Source organism: Chroicocephalus ridibundus, chromosome 2, assembly GCF_963924245.1.
Source record: "Chroicocephalus ridibundus chromosome 2, bChrRid1.1, whole genome shotgun sequence".
NCBI lineage: Eukaryota > Metazoa > Chordata > Aves > Charadriiformes > Laridae > Chroicocephalus > Chroicocephalus ridibundus.
The window spans coordinates 115,139,311-115,164,886 of NC_086285.1; the positions used below are offsets into that span (position 1 = coordinate 115,139,311).

General features: G+C 44.6%; 1 protein-coding gene across 24 annotated transcripts in view; it reads left to right on the forward strand.

The window, feature by feature from the left end:
- EPB41L3 (erythrocyte membrane protein band 4.1 like 3) overlaps positions 1-25,576 on the forward strand; it is a 150,527-nt gene that overhangs the window by 33,920 nt on the left and 91,031 nt on the right. For 11 of the 24 annotated variants that reach the window (XM_063326588.1, XM_063326593.1, XM_063326602.1 and 8 more), the window contains exon 1: positions 15,311-15,466. The exons of 1 other annotated variant lie outside the window; for it this stretch is intronic. The gene's annotated coding sequence lies outside the window, so the exon portion shown is untranslated. Of the gene's footprint in view, positions 1-14,896; positions 15,038-15,309; positions 15,467-17,405; positions 17,553-25,576 lie in introns of those variants that run through there. 12 more of the 24 variants (XM_063326603.1, XM_063326604.1, XM_063326605.1 and 9 more) reach the window with 4 other exon arrangements.

Consider the following 25,576-nt stretch of genomic DNA (forward strand, 5'->3'; position numbering starts at 1 on the left):
AGGTAAACGTGGTGCCACAAGCAATGATGAAGGGAAGAAATTTAATTAATTAATTGCAAAGCAAGGCACAGATGAGCCCTAGTCCAGAGGACCCTGGCTCTTGGGGAGGCGTGGAGCTGCAAGGTTCATGGGTGACGTTCTTCTCTAGGACTCATCAGAGTAAAACAAGCTCTAGAGAAGAGGTCCCCAGCTGCTGATCCTGAGTAAGTGAGCCCAAGAAAATGTTATGTTATCCTTGACGACATGTGGAGCAGTGTCATACAGTGATTCAAAACAAACAAAAAAAGGTTTATGTGGCCATTTGTGTGAATCTGTGAATATTGGCAGTGTTTTTGTTGTCCTGAATGACTTGCAGACTCATTTCTGAAGCTCCTGGTAAGAGCAGCCCTGGAGCCATAGGGGCTGCGCCCTGTTGTCCCCTCTCCTTGGTTTAGGGGCTGGTGGCAGCTCTTACCCTGCCTGCCTCCTTGCCCACACTCCTGCCACCCTGCAGAAAGGATGCTCTGCGCACATTCTCTCTGTGGCAGGGGATAAAAATTAAGCTTGGGAATGAGCAAGTTCTCCTCTACAAGAAAGGGTTGGTGTGGCAGGATTGGTGAAAACTCTGGCTATTCTGTGTCTGCTCGCTGTGTGCTGAGATAAGATAAAGTGTGAAGTGGAGCAACCTATTTAAAAATATTTGTCATAGTTAAAGAGAAAAACACGGGTATAAAAGAGGGAAAGACAAGGTTGTGTTATGGCCTGCTTGTGCTCATGTAACACCCATTTAAATTCCCATTTATATTTTTCCTAATACACTCGTCTCCTTTTTGCCTCAGAGCTATTTTAATTGAATTTGCTTGTTCTGCCTGCCATTTAGCTGCGAGCTGCCCTGACTAAAACCAGTTCCAATGCAATAACAAACCAAGCTGTTTCACTAAATTTCCGGCGTTAAAAGCAGCTGACCTTCATGTGCTGCAAGGGGTGAAGTGGGGCGGGGGGGCAGGGTATGGTGGTGTCTGATGGGTCTAATACTGAGCGCTGCACGCAAAATCAACTTGCGAACATAACTTGGATGAGAAATTATTGTAATTGCACTAACTACCCATATTAAACACAGTTGCTGTCTTTTCCCTGCAAGTGTGTGTGTGTGTAACTTTCAAATATCGACTGCATTTGGAACTGAATTATCAAATGGGCTGTAATCATATGCTAGAATACATTTGGGATGAGTATATATTTTGTAATAATTACTTCATTACTAGGCATAACATAGCTGTTTCTCTTGAATGTGCTTTTTTTTTTTTCATTTATTTGGGAAACAAAAAAAGAAAAATAGAGACACTTTTAAAAAATTCATCAATGAATACACCATTAATACTGTTGGGTAAAACAAAAATAAGGGGATGGCATCAAAATTTTATTTTCCATAGCCCATATTTATACAACAGTACAGCTATTAATTATCTTTGTCTAGTTTGTGAAACAGAACAGTCAGCCAAAGTACTGTTTGACACTGTATTTCTGTTGGATTTGTTGGGCCAGCTGCTTGACCACCAGGACTGTTGGATCGCACAGGGCAGTAACACACCCTTGTGTCATTAAACTGATGAGTTTTCCCATCCATTTTGATGATCCAGGACTTCAACCATTGAGTTGTCAAGACAAGACCTGTTCTGTTGCAGGAGGGAGTATCATATTTGCTTATGCATAACTACTGTAACAGATGATATAGACGTAACTGATTTTTTTTTTTTTTTTTTTAACCTCTGCTGTATTCTCTGGGACTCCTGAGAGTCTGTTTGGTTTAGGCTCTTGTGGAGTGACTGATAAGATTTTTCAAACAGAGGTTTAGAAAGTCGCTGTTGCTTCTCGGGGGTTTGGTTTTTTGAAGTGGAAAAGAAGGTGTCAAGATAAGGCATTTCAGTAGCACCGATGCTACCAAGGATAACCTATGTGCAGAAAGGCAGAGGGTCTGCTTATTTATGTATTTTATAATGATACTTTAATTCCTGGTTTTATAAACAACACAACTGTTCAGGCAGAAAAGTGATCTTGCGAAATCCGATATGATTATCGGATGCTGCCTGAGAGCAGAATATGCATTAGGAAATGGGTATGGAGGAGGGGGGGCTGCTTCTGCCTGGCCCCTCCTTTCCTCCAACCAACGCGCTCAGGTTTCGTGCAGCTTTCAAACCAGACTTTAAACCTGTTTTTTTAAGAAAAATGCTCGGTCTTGCTTGTCATAGCAATAGAAAGATTTCCAATGATAACTTAACCTCCTAAAATCACTTACTAGTGAACATAATAGATGTTCAAGTAGGTTGGCGCATTCTCAGTGTAACGATGGACACTTGGACAAAATGTCTTGATTATGTTTTTTTTCTCATTCTCATGCGCATGATTTAGTTTGAGTTCCTTTTATGCTAGAAAGTAAACTTTACTGAAGTACAAAGAAGACTACAAACAGTAAAGAAAACTGTAGAGATATAAGAAGCCTGGATAAGAGCAAGTCCAAATCGCTTATACTGGTTGTCTACTGGGGAGTCTTGAGTTATACAACACTGGGTTGCTGTTATTAACTACAAATTTTTAGAAAGTTAAATTTTTTGTGAGTTAAGAAATGTCACACAGCTTCGCATGATTCATCCCACCTCTCCTTTCCGTGTTTAGTTTTCTTATTCTAGTAGCAGACGGTTACAACACTCTGCTTCCCTTCCACAAGTTACTTTACTGCTCTTTGGAGCCGTGAGGCTTAAGCAAAACCAGGAGATGTAAAGACGTGGGTGGGAGGAAGAAGGAGAAATTGAAACTCTCAGAAGGACCTGGTGGTTTTTATTTCCCAAAATATCTGTATATAAAGAGAACCTAGTATAGAAACTGGTATAGGAACACTGGAAATTTGGGGAAGAGAATACAAAATGCAGTTGAAAATGCTAGTACTGCTATGTTGCAGTGCCTTCAAAATGCTTTCTCTGTTAAGAATTTAGACTGGTTTTAATCCTTTCCACTAGTAGGTATTTCCAGCTCATCTCTTCCACAGAGCTTGGTTTTCTTGGGTTAATTTGTTAGTGGTTCTTCATAACCTGCCAGGGTTGACCACATCCTAGTACTTAAAATCCACGCTTCCTGCAATGGGATCTCTTTCCTGGTGTATCATCCAGGAGTCGTGTTTGGTCAGGTACCCGTGACGCTGGCTGTGTTCTTCATCTCTCCAGACCTCTTGCTGTTGGGGTTTGCAGTTGTGGAGATGAGTTCCCACTATGGGTCTTCAGCTTGGTGGCCCAGAAGGTGGAGATGCTCCGCGGGCTTGTCCAAGCTTGACGTTGGCTGCGCAGTTGCGAGCAGCTGCTGTTTCTCTCTCACGTTCCACTTCCAATGTGTCATCTCTGTGCGCACAGCTTACTCTCAGGTATTTGGGATTGCCTAAGTATAGCTATAAGACTTTCTGTGGGCTAAGGAAATTGTACCCCAACCATTCCTTATCCTTAATTTAATAAGTTTTACACTTGGTAAATAAAGGCTGTAGATGTTTCAAAAATTTCCTTATTTTTCATCGCTTTCTTTTTCTTTTGTAAAAAAGGAAAACCAAACTACTCTTTTTCTTTTATTCCTGTAAATCTTAATTTTGTTTTCAGATAGTTTATACAACTAAAGTTTTCATGATCTGGAGTGTGGGCCTCCAAGACAAATTCTGAAGGGAGGATCTTTGGTAGTTGTTTCCTTCTTTCAGCTAATGGAGTGCAGGTCAATGTATTTCGAAGCTTTCATTTAACCAAGCAAAGGAATATAAATACATATTTCTTTTAGAGAGAGAGTTACTTCTGGCTTCAGACATTAAAAAAGGTAACAAGAAGTGGTTAAGAGCAGTTGCTGTTCTCCCAGTACAGAAGCTGAGCATATTGAGGATCAAAGAGATAAGAAAATACGATGTAATGTGCTACATAATCTTACCATAATAGCTCAGTTTGCCTGTATATAATGCATGATAACTGCTGGTCTATGGCAAGTTTTCCAGATGTCGGAATTGCCTGGTGAACGTTGCTCTGTTCTGCTAAGTTTATGGACTGATGAATTCTATACAAACTTTAGACACGCCGCATACTGTGATATCTGGGAAGTTGCGAAGTGAAAATTTTATTTGATTAGTCTACATACAACTGATAAATGACAATATGGAACCTAATTTTAGCTTTAGAGAGACTTTGAAGAGGTAAGTGAATAAAATATCCACACTGATGATGCAGCCTTTGCAAGAGACCTCACAATTCGCTTGCATTTCAAGATCCCAGTCAATTACAGAAAAACAAAATTTTGCTGTGCTTTTCTTTGTAAGTTAGTCATTGGGGAGTTTAAGGTTGGAAGTCCTTACTTTAAATGTAGTAGTGGACATACATCAGAGTATTAGATGCCATGGAAATTGTGGAGCAGAGAAAATGTATTTCTCCCAAACAGTAGACTTTTTATCATGTTATTCTAAGATATGTTCATTATAAGTTGTTGTTGTTATTAATTGTTCCTCAAATACAGGGGGGGAAAAAAAAAACAAAACACAATAAAAATCTGCCAGCAAGGAATTTCCTGATGGCATGAAAAGGCTTTTTCTTTGAAGCTCATTTCAGAGTACTGCACAAAAATGGTCTTGCTGTCTGAAGGGTTTTGGCACTCTTGCACCCCCAAAAATATATTACCACAATCATGGTGGAAATTTGAGGCTGATTTCTCCAAGAATAAGCTGCTCTATCTCCTGCCTTTTCGGTGGGGCGGAACATGAGAAACAAGAGTTTGCATTTCCTCGTTCATCTGTATAATCACTTTCAGGATCTTTCTAAAGGGTGCCCGAATCCCCCCCAAAAGGAGAAAATAAAACAGGATTTTGTATGGTGAACGCAAAGCAGAGGTCGTGTGGCACGGGGAAAGACATGGAGGCTCTACATACCATGAGATATTGCTTATAGCATCTTCGATGTTAGGCATTCAAATCCACCCTGTGCAGCAGTAAGAAGACTAAAGAGGGATGGTGGTGGTGTAGCCATGGGGGTCTAGAAGAGTTCAGAGGCAAACCTTTCCTCTCTCAGGGAAACGTTTTGCTTTGGCGTGAGCTCAGCCATTAAATGGCCATAGCCAGGCAGGTAGCCTGTTTGACTAATGGAAACGTATGTTTTGATAGAGGATCAGCATGTGCAGTTGCTGCCTGTCAGCATGCATACAGCTACTGCATATGCTCTCTCTTGCCTGACAGAAAGACCTAGAGGGACGGTCGGAGCGCTGGGCTTGGTGGTGGTAAGGGTGGAATGTAAAGGACAAGGAGCAGTAATAAAACCTTAGGAACAGGATACTTCCCATGGTTAATTTTCCTCTTTCCAACTTTTCTGCCCAAAATGTGAAAGGAATGTAGGAGGGCAACTCATTGAAGTCATCTGAACCCTCTGAAGGCTGTTTTATGAGTTCATTTATTTGGCTTGCTGACATTTCTTTTTAATTTCTTTCTTCCACTTAAAATTTAACTCTTAGACTATGGATTAGCTGCTGTACAAAAAGCAGTAAAATGGCCCGAACATCCCAAAATGGTTTCAGTACCAAAGTCAGAATTGGAGGATATTGGTACAATCTATTCCAAACTAATTAATAATAGAATTATCTTAAAATTGCAGAGGAAACAACTGTGCTGCATATTGTGTAAATGCAATGCTTAGTATCAATGCCACCGTGTTTTTCTGTTGACAAAATGTTTGTGGCTTTCATTATTTCTGCAGTTATGTGTCTTGTCAGGAGAAAACAAAGTTTTTTAAAGTGAAAATACTCCCTTTACAGCCTTATTGCACTTACCCGACGCCTCAGGGGAATTCCAAATACCATGAGCTCTGGTTACTTTTGTTAAGAACACCGATATTTGATGATAACGTGTTAATAGGTGCAATGGCAATTGCAAATTTTTCCTAAGCAGCTTCATGGGTCAAGGTACCAAATTGCAGACTGATGTGATCAATCATGATATCTCATCAGAGAAACTGAGGAGCAGCGCTGTTTGTAAGTCCTGACACTATTAACGTGATTTTTTTTTTTTTTAATCTTGCAATAGAGATTCCAGTCCCATTTTTTCTGTCTGTTACTTTGTTTTGGGAGAGGACCTAGCATTGAAACCTTGCTAAGTGGGTGTTTGACCGATCTGATTGGTACGTTAAAGAGGACCTTGGAAATAATTTGACGCTTGAGGGGAAACGAGTTCAAATGTGGGGGAGAGCACAGCCTGGATCTCTTCACAGGCTTTTTGTAAATACAGTATTTTTATATTTTGTCTGAAACCACTGAGACGTGCTCAGCTTTAGCTGTGACCAGTGGCACTGTGTTGGCCCTCTGATATGCCAAATCAACATTTGCCTGTTCCTTCGTTTGGGTTAAGGGATGGGGAGGCAGTAAACTTTGTCTGTTTTCACACAGAAAATTGATACTTTGTTTTTTCAGCAAAATCTTTGTTTAGGTTTCAATTGCAACCTTAGGAACTCCAGCACACAAATGGCTTTTTTCTTTTTTTTCCCCGTTTCTTTTTTCTTTTTTTTCCCCGTTTCTTTTTTTCTTTTTTTTTCCCCGTTTCTTTTTTTCTTTTTTTCCCCGTTTCTTTTTTCTTTTTTTTCCCCGTTTCTTTTTTCTTTTTTTTCCCCGTTTCTTTTTTCTTTTTTTTCCCCGTTTCTTTTTTTCTTTTTTTTCCCCGTTTCTTTTTTTCTTTTTTTTCCCCGTTTCTTTTTTTCTTTTTTTTCTCCGTTTCTTTTTTTCTTTCTTTCAGTGATGTCAGGAATTACTACATTTATTTTACTACCAAGAACAAATTGTGCACCCAGAAATCTTCTGGGAAAGAGGCAGAGCACCTCTTCTAAATGCAGGGCCCTTACGTAAGCTTGTGCTTTTGCTATCGGCCTTATTTCCAAGTAACTCTCTCTCTTTTTTTTTTTTTTTTTTTTTTTTTTTTTTTTTTTTTTCCGAAGCAGGCGAGTTGGCCCGATGCTTAAGGCATCGAGGATGTTGCTTGGCAACTTCGGGCTGTGCGCGCGTCTCTTCAGGAGAAGCCGGACAGATGTTTGCGCACAGGCTGACTGGGAGCAACCCGGCGGCGACTGAGCAAACCCCCTCCTAAAATTATTGGTTGAGGAGATGTGTGGTAAATTAAACATTTGCACTGTGAGAGGCTGTTCGCGGGGCTCCTTATTTGCAAAGCGTAAAAAGCTTTTCAAAAGGGTGAGAGGCTGAGATGCCTGCCTTGGATATTTTTCAGGGCCCAGGGGACAAATGTATATCACTTGTCATGTGGGTGAGTGAAATTTGTTTAGTTTAAAGCTGTGAGTTGAAGATGATGACTTGGTGGTGTTTGTTTTTTTTTTTTTTTTTTCTTTTCCCTCTCTTTTAATGTAACAGTAGCATTTTCAAGCTCTTAAGAGGATTAGTTTTCACAGATACAAAAGCAGATCCCCCCTCCCTTGGTTGTTTTTGCAGGTCTGTGTCCAGTTAGCAATTAGCTGTATTTCAGGTAGAAAGAAACCAGTGGAGTGTGACTTTCTGCTACTTTTCTATCCCAGGATACCATATGCTGGGTGGGAGCACATAGGGCACCTACCTTTAACGTATGCTAGTATATTAGGTCAAGGGAGGTCATCCTCCCCCTCTACTCTTCCCTGGTGAGGCCACATCTGGAGCACTGTGTCCTGTTCTGGGCTCCCCAGTTCAAGACAGACAGGAGAGAGTCCAGTGGAGGGTGGCAAAGATGACCAAGGGGCCAGAGCACCTCTCTTATGAGGAAAGGCTGAGAGACCTGGGTCTGTTTAGCCTGGAGAAGAGAAGACTGAGAGGGGATCTCATCAATGCTTATAAATATCTAAAGGGCAGGTGTCATGAGGATGGGGCCAGGCTCTTTTCAGTGGTGCCCAGTGGAGAGGACAAGGGGCAATGGGCACAGACTGGAACACAGGAAATTCCATCTCAACATGAGGAGAAACTTCTGTACTTTGAGGGTGGCAGAGCACTGGAACAGGCTGCCCAGAGAGGTGGTAGAGTTTCCTTCTCTGGAGATATTCAAAACCCACCTGCACGCGTTCCTGTCCAGTCTGCTTTAGGTGAACCTGCTTTGGCAGGCAGTTGGACTAGATGATCTCCAGCGGTCCCTTTCAACCCCACCCATTCTGTGATTCTGTGATACCTTGCCAAGGGAAAGACATGAAGAGCCTGGATCGGTATCCCCTGATTTTTTCCCTCCGTAAGGACTGATAGTGAGAGTCAGTTGCAGGGGGAGTAAACTGTCGAAGCAGAGGGAAGGGATGAGCTTCTCCTCTTTTCACTACCTTCAACTCAGCTTTACTGGCACTATCCCATCAACTCAATGTGAGACTTAAACTGTAAACTGAATTAGAGCATGTTTTTAAAAGGTAATGTGTTTTGAAAGCACCTGAGCAGCTATAAACATAGGGTGGAGGATCTCCTGGCTGTCCTCAGAGGCGGTCGGTTGGTCACAGATGGACTGGTCCTTGGGAGCCCTGTCAGGCAGGGGCTGAAGGTTCAGGATATAATTTTGAGCAGTCGCTGACATAAATAAAGGCTGGTGGCCAACACCACAGTCTGACGCCAGCACAGGCTGGCATGTCTGCCAAAAGAGGCGGTAGTGTGACTCGTCCGTCATCCCCACTTCTTGTGTCACACCCACGCACCCCCTCCTTTTCAGTCACATATTGATGAGATCTCATGGGGAATCATAGAATCGTCTAGGTTGAAGGGACCTTTAAGATCGAGTCCAACCATCAACCTACCGCTGCCAAAGCCACCACTAAACCATGTCCCTAAGCATCATGTCTACCCAACTTTTAAATACCTCCAGGGATGGTGATTCCACCGCTTCCCTGGACGGCCTGTTTTAATGCTTAATAACCCTTTTGGTGAAGAAATGTTTCATAATATCCATCCTAAACCTCCCCTGGCACAACTTAAGGAATTGTGGTGAGGAATTGATCAAGTTTATTGTATCTTCCCTTTTTAGTTTTAACTAGGATGGGTTTGCCTACTACTTCCCATGGCCTTGATAAATGCTTTCAGTGGCTTGTAGTGAAAAGGGCAAAAGGAGGTGTGAAGGAACAGCCAGGAAACGGTGGGGAAATATGGAGACTTTGCTCCTGGTGGTAACACAGACCTTCAGCTGGCTGGGAAAGTGTGGGAGATGGTGGGATGGGGACAGGCTGTGTGGAGCAAGGACTACGTTTGGCCAGGTGGGCTTGGAGCAACCAGGCACAACCTGGACACAGACCCATGCCCTTGGTTTGTGAAGAGCAGCCACTTCTGCTGGCTGTTAAAATACTGTGCAAGGAAAGAAGTTAGGAGCAAGAGAGGCAGCGTACTGGGAACAAACATGCACTTTTCTAACTAGAGGTGGAGAAATTGCATTGTATATTTTGAGGGTTTGTTTTCTTGTTTCCTTCAATAATCATATTTGGTAGATTAAAACACCAGCCCTTTCCTTTTCTGTGGGTAAAGTTTACTTGTCAAATATCGGAGCTGGGTTTTCTACTCTTCTGGCACTCTGAGAGGATAAAAATGGAGAGGGATCGTTTGACAGGAAAGATAGCCAAGGCGCCTAAAATTCTCCTGCAGACATGCTGGGTGAGAAATATTTTCATTGTAAGGAATCCATGGAACTAAGGTAATCTTTTTAACCATGAAAGAAAACCTGTGATGTCTTAGTATGTGTAACTTGTAAGACAATACTTGTAAGACGTAGGATAAATGTGTTCATTCTTGAGCAGGACTTGTTACCTTTTCTTAATAACACTTTAGTATTATGATAAGCATAGATATTCATTGTACGTTAAAAAAGAACCTACTAGCACTGCCCTTAATTGCTTTTAACCTTCATTAAGATGAGAGGTGAACTGTGTTGGGTGCTATGCAAACACTCCTTAAAGTGGCTTCCCTCCCTGGTAAATCTTGCAGCTTACAAAGACAAATGATATAAAAGCAGTCGTGGGCTGTGCCTATTAATCCTGGCCACTGAGAGTTGTTTTATTATGGGTGTCATGAGGAACAGGTATCTTAAAAAGAGATTTCTAGAAGGCGGTTATGATTCAGGATGGCTTTTCTGTTTCTGATGGTACTTAATAAATACCAGCATTGATTGATTCTCCTTTGAGGCAGTGAGGCTTTAGCTTATGCTTAAGATAAATTCCTGCTTAAATCTTCCTCTGAGTTAGATGCTTCATGAAAAGAAGACATAGAAGGGGTAAAGATAGTTTTGTAACTAAAATGCAAGACTGAGTTTACTGGTGTGGAAAAGGGGGAAGGAGGGTATCTGCTTTCCTGTTTAACGCCCCACAAGAGGGGAAAACAGCTTGCACTTTGGGAATGAGAACAAAAAGGCAGAGTTTCATGGACTGAAATAGATGGACTCAACAGAAAGCACCCCAGTAAAGGAGGATGGCCTGTGTTGACCTTGGTAGGGGTGGTCGTCGTCTAGGAAGCCCTCAGTCCTAGAGTTGCCAATAGAAAATGAGAGTTGTCCTTGTTGTCTTCATTGTTAGGCTGTTTCAGAACCCTCCGCAGAACAAAAATAAGTTTGTGTTAACTGCATATTGCATATTTTCTGTATTTTCTGTTTGCTGTAGTCAGTGCATATGAAATCAGATGCACCGATTTGCTATTAAAACCATATTAAACCACATTACTGATAATGCATAGACAAAATAAATTTAAGGTGAAAACCTAAGACAAAAAGCTTCAGTTTATTACACTGTCTTAAAACTAATTCTGGTCTGCTTTGGGCACAGCCGCAGGTATGTCTGAAAGCATCTCAGATCCGTAAAAGTTTGGTTAGTTTTGGTTCACGATGGGGGTTGGAGAACTGCAGCAGGAGGTAATCGCTTGATAATCCAGTTAATGCTCTCAGTCAGAAAGTAGCTACAGATATGAAAGTGGCAAAGGGCAGTGCTGAATTAATTGCGGTAAATCTTCTATAGGCAGGATTTCAGTTGCAGAAGCACTGTGGCCAAATTTTACTGATTGTTCCTTCAGTAGTCTTAAAACGAGGTGGATTTGGCACTGACAGGCAGAGCAAGACTTACTTCAAACGACAGGCCAAATAAATCCCTGCACTGAGGTCAATAAACCCGTGTCAAGAATAAATCTGAAGTGCTGTGTCACTGGAGTTGCGCTAAGGGGGTAGCTCACCTGAAGGCTTACTTCCCTTGTATTTGAAGGCAATGGTAACATTGGCTAATTTGAGGTCTGTGGGCATTATGTTTGCAGTGAGGGAGGACAGAAATAGAAGATTTGGTCTGATTTCTAAATCTTACCTTCATCTGCTGTCTCACAGTGATCGCTCTTAATTATGAGAATTTTGTTTCATTGCCATGCAGACAGCTAAGCTGCATGAGTCATGGACAGAACAGTTTGCTTTTAATAAATGGAAGTGGATACGGTAATAATAAAAAAAAAAAAAAAAAATAAAAAAAAATCTGTTTGACTCCAAACCCATCTACCCGTCTAGACAGATAGTGCCAAGCTCCTGTCTGCTAAGAAATATCTTCTTAATAATGCTGTAATAATGCTGGTACTTTTACAGTACTTGCCATTTTTTTTGAAGTGCTGTACCCAGCTAATTCATCGTTGGCTGGGCTTGAGACAGCCTTTTGCTGAGTTTGATAGCATTTTTGTGTCTTGCTTTTCTGTAATGTGCTATTTTGAATGCCATGTCCAATCAATTAGGGAATCACAAGAATGTTTTGGGCAGCCGTTCCCAGGGCTGGGCAATAATCCTTGTCCCTGCTCTTCCAGGGTTGCCTATTCATCCTTTCCTGGCAGAGACCTCGTGTCTCCCCGTTCCCCTCTCCTCTTAACAAAAAAAAAAAAAAAAAAAAGGCCTTGTCATGGCCAAATATTCTTTGCGGGCCCATTTTCCTTATGGCTGCCCTCCTCTGACTGGTAGCCCATGGGGAAAGGGGGTGCTCCTACCTCTAATTTACCTGCGTCATGTCAGAGGCTGTCTTTGCCTTTATTCTTCCCTGGCTTTTCATGCCAGGAACAACTCCTTTCCTTCCTTTTGCAGGGCTTTCCCAAACAAGTTGTGTGTGTTCACCGAAGGGGAGAAATGGGAAAACTAAAAGTGATGGATGTATGGATAGAAAGGAGGGCAGAGCTTGCTGCCTATTTTACCCATTTCCCCAGTTTAGGATCAGTTTCCTGGGTGACTCTGACTGTTGCTGATACGGTTGGGTGCTGATGTCTCAAGAGCTATGAGCCTTCCTCCCCAGAGGATGGGGTGCTGGGAGCAGCCTGGCTTCCAGACCAGCACAGAAGCAATTTGGATGGACATCTAGCTCCTTGCATGGGTAGGAAATGAAGGATCCTGGCCTGGAGAAAGTGTAGGGAAGGTATGTGGCACAAGAAGAAGGAAACTGCTTTAGAGGGGAGGAAGATGAAGAGATACCTCTTGTTAAGGACAAATGAGGAGTAGAGGGTTGGGAAGCCCCTGGCTTGGAGGGTGGTAATGGGGTGGAGAGAGAAGGGGCTGGGTGGGGGTGGAGAATGGGGCACGCTGGATATGGGAAGGGGAAAGGGGATAACATGGCAGGAGCAGGCTGGCAGAGGTTTTCTGCAGGCACCAAAACTGGGAGGAGATGGCAGGTGGGTAGTGGCACGCAGGGACATTGTGTCTGGGGCAGCAGGATGTGAAGGGTTCAAAGGCTGTGTGTTCTGGGCAGCCACGAGCGTGTGCCATCCCGCCCAAGCTGACGCTATTTTTAAATGAGCAGAATGTTGGGGTTAAAAACTTCCCTGCAACAGGCAGCAATAGCCGCCTGTCTGCTTGCGAGGCGCTTTGTGGAGGGGAGAAAGGACTGTCTTGGGCTGCACCAAGCCTGGTGCCTTGGGAGTTGAGACAAACAGAAACTCGAAAAACATTAAACATCCAGGTCTGAAGCACCACCTCCAGAAAGGCCAGAAAATAGCAAAAATAAAACTGCTGTCCCATGGCAAGGCAGATCAGTCTCTTCTAGTGCTGCCTGGACTTGTCATCCGAGCTTTCTGTCATGTAAGTGAGCACAGGGATAACCCCAGTGAAGTGCGGGGGGGATCATTCATGTTTCCCACCTGTGCGAGAAGAGTATGGATTCAGGCTTGCTGTAAATTACTGGAAGAACAGGGGGCTTTTAAGTAACAACTAAAAACTGCTGATTCATGGAACCTGAACTTCCATGGAGCTCCCATCTTACAGAAGGCAAGGCAAGCCGGCCAACTAACCCACTTTGTAATTAGAAAGTAACATCTGAAAATGGAAAAAAATAAATCATTTAAAAATACTGTGAGTGTTGAGAACTCTGAAATTTAGGCCCACACTGGTAACCCACAGGTACCAGCTGCCTCATACCTGTTGCAAAGATTTCCTGCTTGCAGGAACAGCCTGTTAATACCACTTGATGTTTTGAGGTTAAATCCATGTGCTGAAAGCCCTCTAGATCCTTGGATGAAAGATGCTATTATATATGCGGTATATCCACAAAAGGGATCAGAGAGTATATGGTACCTGGGGGGCAAATCCCCCTGCAGTACTGCTCAGGGAGGACATGTGTTGCTGTGAAGCGCTGATGCTCCAGCCGCGTATCTCCGTTTAAAAGCAGCATCAACACCTTCCTCTGTTACAGGCAGTACAAGAGCTGCAAAAGGTTGAGCTGGTAAATCTTGCATTGTTTTTCAAATAATATTTCTTAAGTCTCCTAGCTTGCTTTTGAGACTCGATTTGATTCAAACCATCTCAATCCTTTTCTTACTTTTTTTTTAAAAAAAAAAAAAATCAAACCCTGTTAACTCTAGTGTATGTCTCAGATGTCAAGTTCATTCCCTTGTGATTCATGATGATTTCCAGAGCTCCTGGTGGAGAACAGCGCGCAAGTCTCTTTATTTCAGCTGCATGACTAGAAGTATGCCCTCTCTTAGTTGATGGCATGCATTTTCCTTTTGAAGTCTCTCTCCTTCTTATGCATGTTGCAGCGTGCCAGATCTGCTAAATGGCACTCCTGCATAGCAGGTGAAGGGTGTCTGTGTGCGTGTGTGCTTCTTGCTACGATTCTACATTAAACACAGAGCAGCGCAGTTTTGTAGATCTGAGAAACGGTACGTCTGCTGCCTACTGTCAAACCCTCTTTCCCTTCTTAAATCCCACAGAGATGCTGCTAATCAAAGGAGATTTCCTCCCCCGATTCATATCAGAGGCCTGAATATAATTTGGATCTTATAATTTTTGAGAGCTCTCAAAATACACTATCTAATGAGAGAATAAGCCTAATTTATCCACTGCGTTGCAGCAGGATTGAAGGTGCAGCGTGACAGCGTGTCAGTCTATGGCTCTCCCATAGCCAGCCGTCGCTACCCTTCCCGTGGACAATTCCTCCCCTGGAAAAGAGCAAGTTCAGCCACCTCTGGTCCTCATGAGAAGGGAAGGAGCAGTGCCTCTGAGCGCCGTGGTGCGGCAGAGTCTCGGATCCAGTAGCTGCTCGTATTGCCTGTAGTTAGTGGCGAACTCATTTACGTGCTCTAAGAGGAGCTACGTATTTACCAAAATGAAGTGGTGCAAGTAGGATTATCCCCCTCCCAAAAGGCTTCTGTACGCGCTGGGAATTTTTGATGCTTTCTGACATGTGGTGTGTTGCGGTCTATGTTGTAGTAAGAGCTCCGAAGTCATTTCAGTTTTACGTTACCTTTTTTGGATTGGGAGTCAGTGAGTGGCAGAGACCTCTGTTTATTTCTCTTTCGGTGATGCTGTTTGAGTGAAATAGAGTCCAGATTGTAAGAGCATGTGGTTTGTCACTGGAAGTTAAAAGTGAAAAAGTGGGTACACCCTGCCCTCCCAGCAAAAATCCCCACGGGGAAATCAAAGCCGGAGCTTGCCAGCACCCCAGCTTGCTGCTTTTAAGTTCACAGCCGCGCCTCTCCATCGCTAGGGTCTGCCTGCAAACCGCAGCGGCTAAATTCATCTGCCTGAACAGAAGAATTCATTTAGCCGAGCCAAAAACCGGCCGGATCCCTCCGGACGCAGGTGGGGATCCCGGTGCCGGGGGTGGGGGTGGGGGGTGGGCTCTTTGCTGTGTGCCCGGGCAGCAAGCCCTCGGCGGGGGGGATTGGCTCCAGAAACCTCCCGGCATCCAGCTTTTGCCGTTCTCCGCGAAGTGGGCTCTTTTTTTTTTTTTTTTTATTTTTTATTTTTTTATTTCCCCTCCTTTTTTTTTTTTTTTCTCTCTCTCCTCTTTTTTTTTTTTTTTTTTTTTTTTTTTTCCTCCCTTTCCTTTTTCCCTCCCTCTCTCCGGAGGAGCCTCCGCAGCCCTGATTTGCTGGGAAAGCGGCGGAGGCTCCGGGCAGAGCCGGGCTGCGCTGCCGCTGCTGAGGCCGGGCCGACGCCGCCGGGCGCACCCCGCTCCCCCCCGCCCCGCTCCCGGTACCGCCGCCGGCCGCCCCCGTCGCCTCCAAGGTACCTTCCCGCTGCCTGCAGTGTCCTCCCCGCAAGGGGAAGCCGAGGATATGCCGTTTTGGGTAGCGGGGGGGGGACGCGGGTAGATTACATTCCCCCCCCCCGCTTTTTTTTTTTTTTTTTAATATATACGTGTTTTTATATATATAAACCTCATTCCTAGGAGCCATTTTTAAGTTAGCGGATGCGGGGGGGGGGGGAGCGGCGTGTGCGTGAGGCCGGGATGCCGGGGTGGGGAGGGGGGGGTGGAAGGGGGAGGCGGTAAGCGGTGCCTCCCCCCCCCCCCCCTTAGAGCGAGGACGGTGGGTCACAGGGCTGCTCCCGCCGCAGCTGGAAAGTCGGGGGGGGGGGGGGGGGGGAACGTTGCAATTTGAATTTTTTTTTTTTTTTTTTATTTTTTTAGGGCTGTACGCATTTCTCTTGGAAACTTCGATGGGCGGCAAAGGGACGGGGGTGGGGTTGGGGGTGTATGAGTTGGTAGGGAGCACACACACCCCCCCTCACCACCACCACCCACCCCCCCCCCCCCCCCGGGGGTGCCCGCTGCTGCAATGCGGCGGGTGTGGTTATGTACGGAGCACATCGCAGCCCCGGACCGCTGCGGTAGCAGCGGTCCGGGGCTGCGATGTACTCCGTACATCAGCCACGTAATTCTGGCTTTGCAGTTTCTTGATGTGTTGGTTTTGTTGTGTTTTTTTTTTTTCTTAATTATTATTTATTTAATTTATTTCTGTGCCCGAGGAGGAAGGCGACGATCAGCCCCCCCCCCCCCTCCTCACCCACCGCCGTTTGCCGGCGTGCGCTTGGCTTTTAGGAGGCAGGCAGGGATGGGAAGATGGGAAAAGTCTTTTCCCCCCCCACTCGGAACGTGTTCCCCACACACACACACACCCCCGTCGCTTGTGAAGCGGAAGGGAGGCGGGGGCGGGGGGGGGGGGAAGCGGCTGCGAGGTTCCCGGCTTTTGCTGTCAAAAGGATGGGGAGCCGGAGGCCTTGCTCGACGCGGAAAAAGCTGCGGGTTAGGTGTGTCCCACGTGCCTCTGTCCTTGTGCAGTGTGGCAATCAGAATGACATCTTTATTTTTTTTTTATTTTTATTTTTTTTTTTTTAAATTTTAATATTGTCAGCCTGTTTGCCTGCGTCCACGGAAAGCTGGGAGACGCCTATGAAGAAAACAAGTATAACTAAGTCTCGTAAAAAAAAAAAAAAAAAAAAATAAGCAAAGCATGTAAAGGTTTTGACCAGTAAGGTCTTAGTCGGAGGTGATGGAGTGCGCGCTTTTCCTCTGAATCTATAGAGAACAGTCCTTTTGTAGAGTGTTAAATGGTCAAGATCACCCCGCTGCATCACCGATGTGGTTAAATTGGCGGGTCTCGCTGCACCTGCATGTGTACATGCATAATGTAGCGTAGGCGAATACTGCTGTGCTCGTCTCCTTGGGTTGGAAAGTTTCAGCTCTTAACGTGAGGGATGAGACCTGCATGGCAATAAGGGGAGAAGAGAGCCTGAGAGCACCGCATTAGAGCACGAGCCACTGGAAGTTTATTCCTTGCGGCATAGCTTGAGCAGGAAGGCTCCTCGGGCTCTCGGCAGTGCTGCCGACCTGCTCCCTGCAGCAGAGAACGCGAAACACATCGGGAAGCATTAAAAAATAACATTGCGTTTATTTAATCAAACCGGCACAGCCCGGACCTCTCCCCAAACTAATTGCATGCGGTCGCATCCCTCCGTTAATGATGCAGCTTGGTGGCCTTTCCTCCCCAAAAGGGTGGTCCCGTATGACCGAGGAGCTGGTCAGACGCGCGTCAGGAGCTCATCCGATGGGAGCCTCCTTCTGCGGTGGGCAGGTTGCGCCTTTGGGAGGAGGAGGAGGAAGAGGAGGAGTGGGGGGGACGCAGGGTGTGGCATCACCCCCCACCCTGCACCTCCGCCTTGGCGGCTTCTCGCAGGGCAGGGCTGTGTCTGTCTGCTGGGGAACTGCAGCAAAACTGGAGAGGTCTAATTTTAGTTGGGGTTTTATTCTCCCTTCCGAGAAGGAGCAAGTGAAGGTGAAGCTACAACTTACATAATTTTTGAATTAAACAGGGTGAGGTCTTTTTTTTTTTTTTTTGCGCGTGTCTGTAGCGAAAACCTGCTGAATATTTACCCTCTGATGAAGGTTTTTCTTTGAAGGCTGGGGGGGGTTTATAAGTAATATGGGCAGTGGTGGTAGGTTGGACCCCACAGCAGCATGCTCACACCTACGTTTGTAAGATTTGTTGTTTGGTGCAATGATTGTGAATTCCTTGGGGGCTTATGCATGGTTCTTTTTTAAAAAATATGTAAAATGTCGCTTCTTTGTATTTCAGGCATGCTCTTGAGTTAACAGAAAGTTCTTGAAATGTGTTAAATGTGTTATTCACGGTGGGTGACATTCAGACTTGTTTCATGGAAATCTCATGTACCAGTAAATGACTGCTTGTTGACTCAGAGAAAACATCAAACCATTTAAAAGCGGTTATAAAAGAATACTTGTTTCTCATGAGATGAAGCATCGTCTTTATCTCTCAAGCGACAGCATTCTCAGCATGAAAGTATTAATAACTGTGTGACTTTTTCACATCAAAATGCGTCCTTGGGTGAGAATCTGTGCGCGTTCAATGTATTTTGGGCTTTGAAAACAAAGGGCTGGTCCATGCAGGGAGGGCTGCTGTGAGTCTGCAGGATTGTGCTTTTTCAGTGTGTATAGCACGGCCCTGGGATACTGTGGGTTTAGCATCTTATTTATCATATTCTTAACTGGAAATACGTTGTGACTGCGGAGTTTGAATTTTCAAAGTGTTTTGTTCAGACTTAATTTCTCTCTAATCAAGTGAAAATACATGCGTGCGTATAATTGAAAAATATGATTGCTGTCAACCAAGCTCAAAATTAAGCTGAAAACGTGTTTATTCCGAAGGATCCTGATGGATTGTTCCTATTTGGTACAAAAGTTACAGAGTATGTAAAAGAGTGTTACCCAGAACTAGACTTAAATAAGCATCGCTAAGTAGTTTGAATCAGTACTGTAAAGGAAGCCTTTAAAAGAGATGAACTGCTGAAAAGATGATGGATTAGATTAAGGTTTTATCACGTTTCTCTTAATTTTTAATTTCCAATATTAGCCATTTCTAATGGTTGGGGAAATGCTCCAAGTCTAAATGTGTGTATGGACACACAGCACTTCCTCTCGCTAATGCGAGAGGCTAGAAACACCCACAGAGAAATGCTTGTTTTCTTTGGAAAGATGTCAAATTTCTTAAAATGAACAGCACAGGTAGTGGGGAAAGAAGAGTGTGAGCACTTATCTTGGCTTCAGTAGGAGAAATCCTACGGGCCCTGTGCGCCCGCCCCTGCCAGTCTCAATCGTTGTCACCATAAGCATCGGTGCAGAGGAAACTCGGGAGGATTGCCGAGGACTAAATATCTGTGGAAAAGCAGAAATGGGTCAGTATTTGGGACAACTGAGTTAATCTGAGACAATGTGCTGTATAGACAGCAAACTCCGTATCTCAGACACTGTTCCTCGGTAATTGATATAATGCAATTTGAGTAATTGTCTGCTTTTTTGTCTCTAGAGGAAAATGAAATCTTTACTTTTTACTCGCACTTTGACTGTATCAGCAGGCATAGTTGTTCTTGAATAAAGCAGATAAAAGCAAAAAGGAAATTATAATCTTCTAAATCACGAATCTATTTGCATCCTATGGGATGCAGTGTATGACAGGGTAATACATAGACAAAAGTTTTAAAAGTACACAGAAGTAAAAAAAGGAGGGGAGGGAAAAACCCTTTTTACATAGACCCCTTCAATTTTTACCCTTTCCCTTATAGATCTTGGAAATACTTTGTGTGCCACAGACAGAGGATCCCTTTCAGTGGCTTCACTACCTATCAAAACTGATCTGTTAGCAAGCTGAGAAACAAAAGGAGTACTGAAATCTGCATGAGGATAGCCTACCAGATGTTTGATCCCACTGAGAAAAGTCTTTATAGTTTAGAGGGTTAAAGAAGAATGTGGAAACCGGGGACTCAGAGAGTGCGTGGGGGGTAAAGGGCTAGAATAAATGGAAAGCATATGTGAATATAAAGAAATATTTCGGGAAGGGAGGAGGGAGAGTAAAGAGAAAAAAGCAGGATACAATTTTGGATACACACTCACATGCATGTATTTGTATGAAACGTGTGTTTACTGACAAACGTGACAGAAGGGAAAAGTCATAGCACTGCTCTAATGAGTTCGAGGTGGGAGAAGAAAGCTCCCGTCTGGAATGGAGAATGGTTGATGTTTCTGTTCCCGGGCTATGTTAAAATCTGAACTACCCAAGGTATAGCGTGCGTCTGTCGCTTGGCTTTTGCCGTGGCCTTTTTCCTAAAACAGGGACTGGTTTTTGATCCCAGGTGGGCTGCAGGTAGCAAGCGGTGTAATATATTTGAGGTGGGAAGAGCTGACCCCGGCGGGCTCTTGGTTGGAGCCCTGTTGATGGATGGTGGGATGCTCATGGAAGAGAGGAAGGGCAGACACCCATCTCCAGCCCATGTCAGACCAGAGCGAGCTGCACGCTTATGCCTGTGGTTTTGCTGTTCTCTTTAGTTGTGTCCTGCTCCCTGAGCCAGACTCTTGCCTGTCGCTCCAACCGCACATCCCCTTCTCCCTAGCTGTGGCTGTTGTCTGGGTGCCCCTTCCCTTGGGCTCCCCAGCGGGGAACCTCTGGCACCGTCCATCCTTCCCATCACCCAGGCAGGTGGCTGAGCCTTTGCACCCCTTCCCCTCCTCCTGATTTCAGATTATCCCTCCATGTTCTTCATCCTCAGAGCTTCACCCCTTGCTCAGCCTCAGCCCTCTCCACCTCCCTCCCGCAGGAGGTGAATAAATCTGGGGAGGCAGCCACACGCTGGGGTGCTCCAGCAACCTTTCCCTGGTGGCAGGAGGTGACACCGTTCCCAGCAGCTGAGGAGCATGACATTAGTGGTGGTGGTGGTGGAGGAGCAGAAGGAGTCCCTGGTGGTGGAAGTTACCTTGTTTACTCCTTATGAGTCTGAGGGCAATTATGTGTAACACCTCCCTGGTTTCCTAGGACATGCTGGCTGCAAATAAAGTCTTGTTTAATAAGCTAGCAAACGCAAACAGGCTGTGAAGAGAGGGGGGGGGGAAGCTCTTCCAGACCTAGGAAACATATGTTTATGCTAACTGAGAGACCTGTTCTTGCACCCTGACTCACATCAGGGAGTATCTTTATCTGCTAGTCTTCCCACGGAAATCAGTAAGCCTGTCTGTGAAGCCGGGCTCGATTCGGTTTAGATGGAGGTACCAAAATCCGACCCTACTAAATCGTAGCTTGCTTAGGTCAGGAAGCTGTAATCTCTCTAAGGACCCTGGAGATGATTACTTCACCAGCCCCGCTGAATTCATCGCTGTTTTCTTTCAATTAAATTACCGCTTGTTGCAGAGCAAGGCTTGGAGCAGGCAGCGCTCAGCCCCTCCGCTCCCCAGCACCTTGGGCTTGCTACGCTGGGGTTGGCATATGGGTGTAGACATCTATACAGAGAGAAACATTGCTGCTTGCCTACGAGAATTATTTGCAGCAAGAAACGTAGTACCTCTAGTTTGTTCCCAGTGGGTGTCCTTGACCTCACGTATCAGTAAATATGGGATTTGATAAAGGTAAAGGTGGTGGGTGAGGTATCAAAGTGTGCTCTCAGGAAAGCCGGGTCCTTTTGGCTTAGCTAGATGGTCTTTTCTTTTTTGATATTATTATCTTTTTATTATTTTATTGTTAATGTTTCATTAAAGTAGCTTAGTTTCTTTTAAACCTAAGTCTCCTCTCCCATCCTTCTCTCCCTGAAAGGAGAGGTTGGGAAGAGCATCTCTCGTTTGTTTCAGTGGCCGTTCCGGCCCAAACCACGACAGTGGTGCAGGCACTGGTTGCACAGAACCCTTTGCATGGGGTGTCTGGCGCCGGGGAGGTTTGGGGATGGCGATGGGCAGCTGCCCTGTTGGAGGTCCACACGTTACCTTGTCTCCAAACGCAGGTCTTGCTCCTGCTTGAGGGGCTGGCAGGCGCTAGGCAAAGCTGCCTCTTGTTGTAAGCAGCTTTCCGAATTGATCGCTTTATTATGGCAGTACGTCGCTGGTTTAGCCGTGCGGCTCGCTAGGTGAACGCCGGTGTGAAATCTGGAGAACCACCCTGGGAGGAGAAGCCCAGCTGCCGGGTCGGAAGGTGGAGTGAGATGGTGGGATTTTTTACCTTGGAATTTGTCCTTCCCGTTTCTTCTGTCTCTCTCTTTTGGATCATTCCAGAAGACTGAAAGTTTTGGTTAATTATATGTGCTTAAAGGGAAACACTGTAATGTAGTTTCCACGTACTGGAGCATTATTCTTGTACAGCTGGAGCTGGCAGCCTTTCATTCCCTTACCACCTCCTTTTCCTCCTAAAAATAGCAGCACACTACAGTGGGATTACAGGAGAGGCAGAAGAACGTTTCCTGAGCAACAATTTTTGCCGGATGGTGGTTGTGGCAGCACCAAGAGCAGATTTTGGGGGCAGAGTTGGAGGGAGATATAAATAGGAACAGAACAAAATGGGACAGAGGCAAAACCGGAGTTGGGGGGAGGAGGAGGCTGGTAGGTGGGACGGACGACGAGGCTCGCTGGGCTCTGTAACAGCCTGCCGGGGGAACTGGGGGCAACCTCAGCACTGGAATGGTTTAGGAGCTGCGGAGACAGAGCACTCAGCAGCCCCGTACGGGCAGCAAACTCACGGTGCGGGTAGGAGGCGTGGGCAAGATGACCTAATTTCCATCACTGATTTCTATGATTTATTAAAGAGTTTTGCAGGCTCTCTTGTTGGAGGCTTAGAGCTGGAATTTGAGGCATGGCAATTAGGAGGGTCCTTTAACGCTGTGCCAGCACGCTGTCAGGGTTTGATCACTTACTTGCAGGGGTAGCGAGCTGAGTGTGGGTAATTCTGCTCTCCAGCAAACAGAGGTGGTGGACAGGGTCTGCTCCAGTTTGGATCTGGTACTGACACTGGTTTACATGATGCGTTCCGTCCTGCCCCCAATGCCATTAAAGCTGTATGTAGATTATGCATGTATATATAGTGACAATAAATAATATATTAATGTGCTATAGTAGATATCTTGGGAAAATTAAAAAAAAAACCACACCACCACCCCCAACCACTTCTCACGCCCCCCTTATTTAATGGCAACCTCAAAAACTAGACAATCGTTGATTTGTCTTCGTTTATTCCAATCTTGGGAATTCCCTTTCCACTTGTTGGGTTGGCAAAGCAGAGCCAGCAGACAATGCTTCCGCCCCCAGCAGTTGTCCCAAGTCAAGGAGAAAAGACAGCGCCCACCTCCTTCATCAATATATTTAAATATATTCAACTAGGCTTTCCGTCTGCATAAATCGTGTGCCTACTTGCGTTAGCAACTAAATATGCCACGCAGTTATTGTGGTGGTGAAATACTGATATGGCTAAAGTTACTTGAAAAGAATGCTTTTCTCTTGAAAATGTTGATGTTAAGGTTATTATTTCTAATCTGTACCCTCTGACCACAGTGCTTGCACAGCCAAACGAAACCATCCAGAATTTCACATTTGAAGTTTGAAAGTGTTTTATCCTCGTTTGCCAGTGGTGTGACACAGATTTCTTGACTTGTTCTTCATTGTGCCAAACCCCAAACTATTTTTCTTACACTCACATCATATATAAACCATGAGTATTGTACTTTGCAGCCTCTCTACTAACATGGTAATGCAGAGCAGCAAAGCCCGAGGGGACAGTGGTTGAATTAAAGATGCAGAGCTGAAGAATAAAAAGAAGTTCCTTCTTTTTAAGTTTTTACCAACTTCCCACTGCTGCACTATAGGAACAGGCATAAAATGTCTCTTGCCGGTATAGGGCAAATGGTGTGGGTCTGGGGTTACCCACGGAGTTAAGGCAGATGTAGTTCCTGCGTTACGCTGGCCAGAAGGATGCCAGCAGCTTCTGTAACAGGAGTGTCTGTGATAAAATAAACTCTCCGTCTGGTTTTGGACTCCCTCCCTCTTCAGCTCCAATCTTATTTTTACCTGTCTGCCATGCGGACATGATCATTGTGTTTTCCCTATCCCTTGTTGTTCTGAATCACCTCACCCCAGCAGCAGCTTGGTTATTGCACTTCATTTTGCTGTTTGCCCACGTCCTGCGTTTTCCATCATCCGAAGCGCCGCTTCCTAGCTCTTGTCAGCGTTTCTTCTATCTAAAACCAAGGGAGCTGGTGTGAAAGAAGATGCCCCTGTGACCTTCTGATCCTGTGATGTGGCTTTGAAGAATGCGATCAGTGTAGTTATGCTTCTGTCTTCTAAACAGCTTGTGGAAATTGATACAAGCGTTTAATATCTCCATAGATTTGTAAGAAATCTTGCTGTGCTTTTTTTTTTTTTTTTTTTTAGTAAAAAGAATGCTAGCATGCAATAGACGATGCAGCAACAAGCCATTGTGTTATAAAGATAAAATTTGCACTAAGAAGGCATGTGTCATTCTCTAGCTTCCAAGCAGTTATAAAAGGATAAACCAGATATATTTACTGCATACTACATTACATAGTTTACTGAAAGTGCTTTGCTACCTTCTTTTAAGGCACGCCAGGGTTATCGTTTTTTCCTAACCCGTGGAACTGCCAGTCTGCTTCCTTGATAATGTCCTCTGCTCCTGGGATGTTGTTGTAAGAAGAAAAATCGCTGCAGGATGGGACTTGGCAAACAAATCAAGGTCTCGGCCAAGGAACTGCATTGTCTGTTCATTTTCTAAACAAAAGTAGTTCAGCCAAAGGCAAGTGTTTTGTATCTGGTTTCCACTGGCTGTATTTTGATTTTGTAAAGTAGACGTGATAGGCAATTATTTCTCCTTACATGCCGTTGTTTCAAAAATTCTAGTGGTTAAATATTTCTTAATTAAATGTTGGCTGCTGAGCCTGAAAGAAACTGTCCAGAAATTCAGAAGGGATAGCACAAACATTAACAAGAGTCTGAATAAGTGTTTACATGATGAGCGGGATTATTTCCTACTTAAGAACATACTACTTTGAGCAGTGGGCTGAGCAGAAGTCGCTCTTTGACTAGTGGCACGTTTAAGACCAACATCTTGACATTCTCAAGCAAAGAATCGTGCTTTCTGGTGGCATTTGGCCTTCATTTTAAGACCTTCTATATAACCTACTCTCCTTAAACCTAGTATTCTGAAATTGTGGTGTATGGGAACCCCATTTTAAGTTACCATGTGGAAATTTTTAGAACTTTATTTCTTTCTGAACTCTGGTTAGACACATAATAAGGAAATTATTGATCAGTAATACCAGAGAGATACAAAATTAGTACCTAAGAGTATAGTTTAATGTCACTTAAGATGACAGCTCTGCAAAATGCATGGTATCTTCCAGATACCATGGGCAGGGCATCATGACAAGTGTATTCTGTTAGAAAAAGGCAACTCCTTCAAAACTTAGCAGGAGCTTGGAGTATTTATTGCCTTCCATGGGGAAAAGAAGTAGTGACTGGTAATGGGTAAGGCTTTCATTCAGGCGTGAGTGAAAAGCTCCTCAAGCTCCTTGGTCCTCCCTGCCAGGGCTGCCTGTACAGGACGAACAGCTCTTTCCAGGTGCAGATAAAGCCCTCAACTTTGTTTGTCTGTTGCCTTCCTTGAGAACCGCAGCATTTCTTATCGGTGGGGCTGCCCAAGGTCTTCCCCTGCTTCAGAAAAACTAAAGCTTGGAGGTAGCAGCGGGGACAAGGACAGAGGTCCCGAGCCAGCTTCCCCATCTCAAGGGTGTTCTGAAGTAGCTCCTGGGGCTGGTGACTGACTGACTGACTGCTCTGCTTGATCCTTTGTTGTAGGTGCCGTGAAGATTAATAATTCAATTTGTCAGGTGAAAATTTAAATTGCATCAGTCACACCTCTTGTCGAGTTATCCTGTGATTCAAAATGACAAACAGTTTTCAATGAAACGCAGTTTTTGCGTTCTAACCTCTGAAAGCATACGTATTTGAAGCTTAAGCGTGTCACGTGCACTCTTCAAAATTCACCTTTAAAATGATACGTT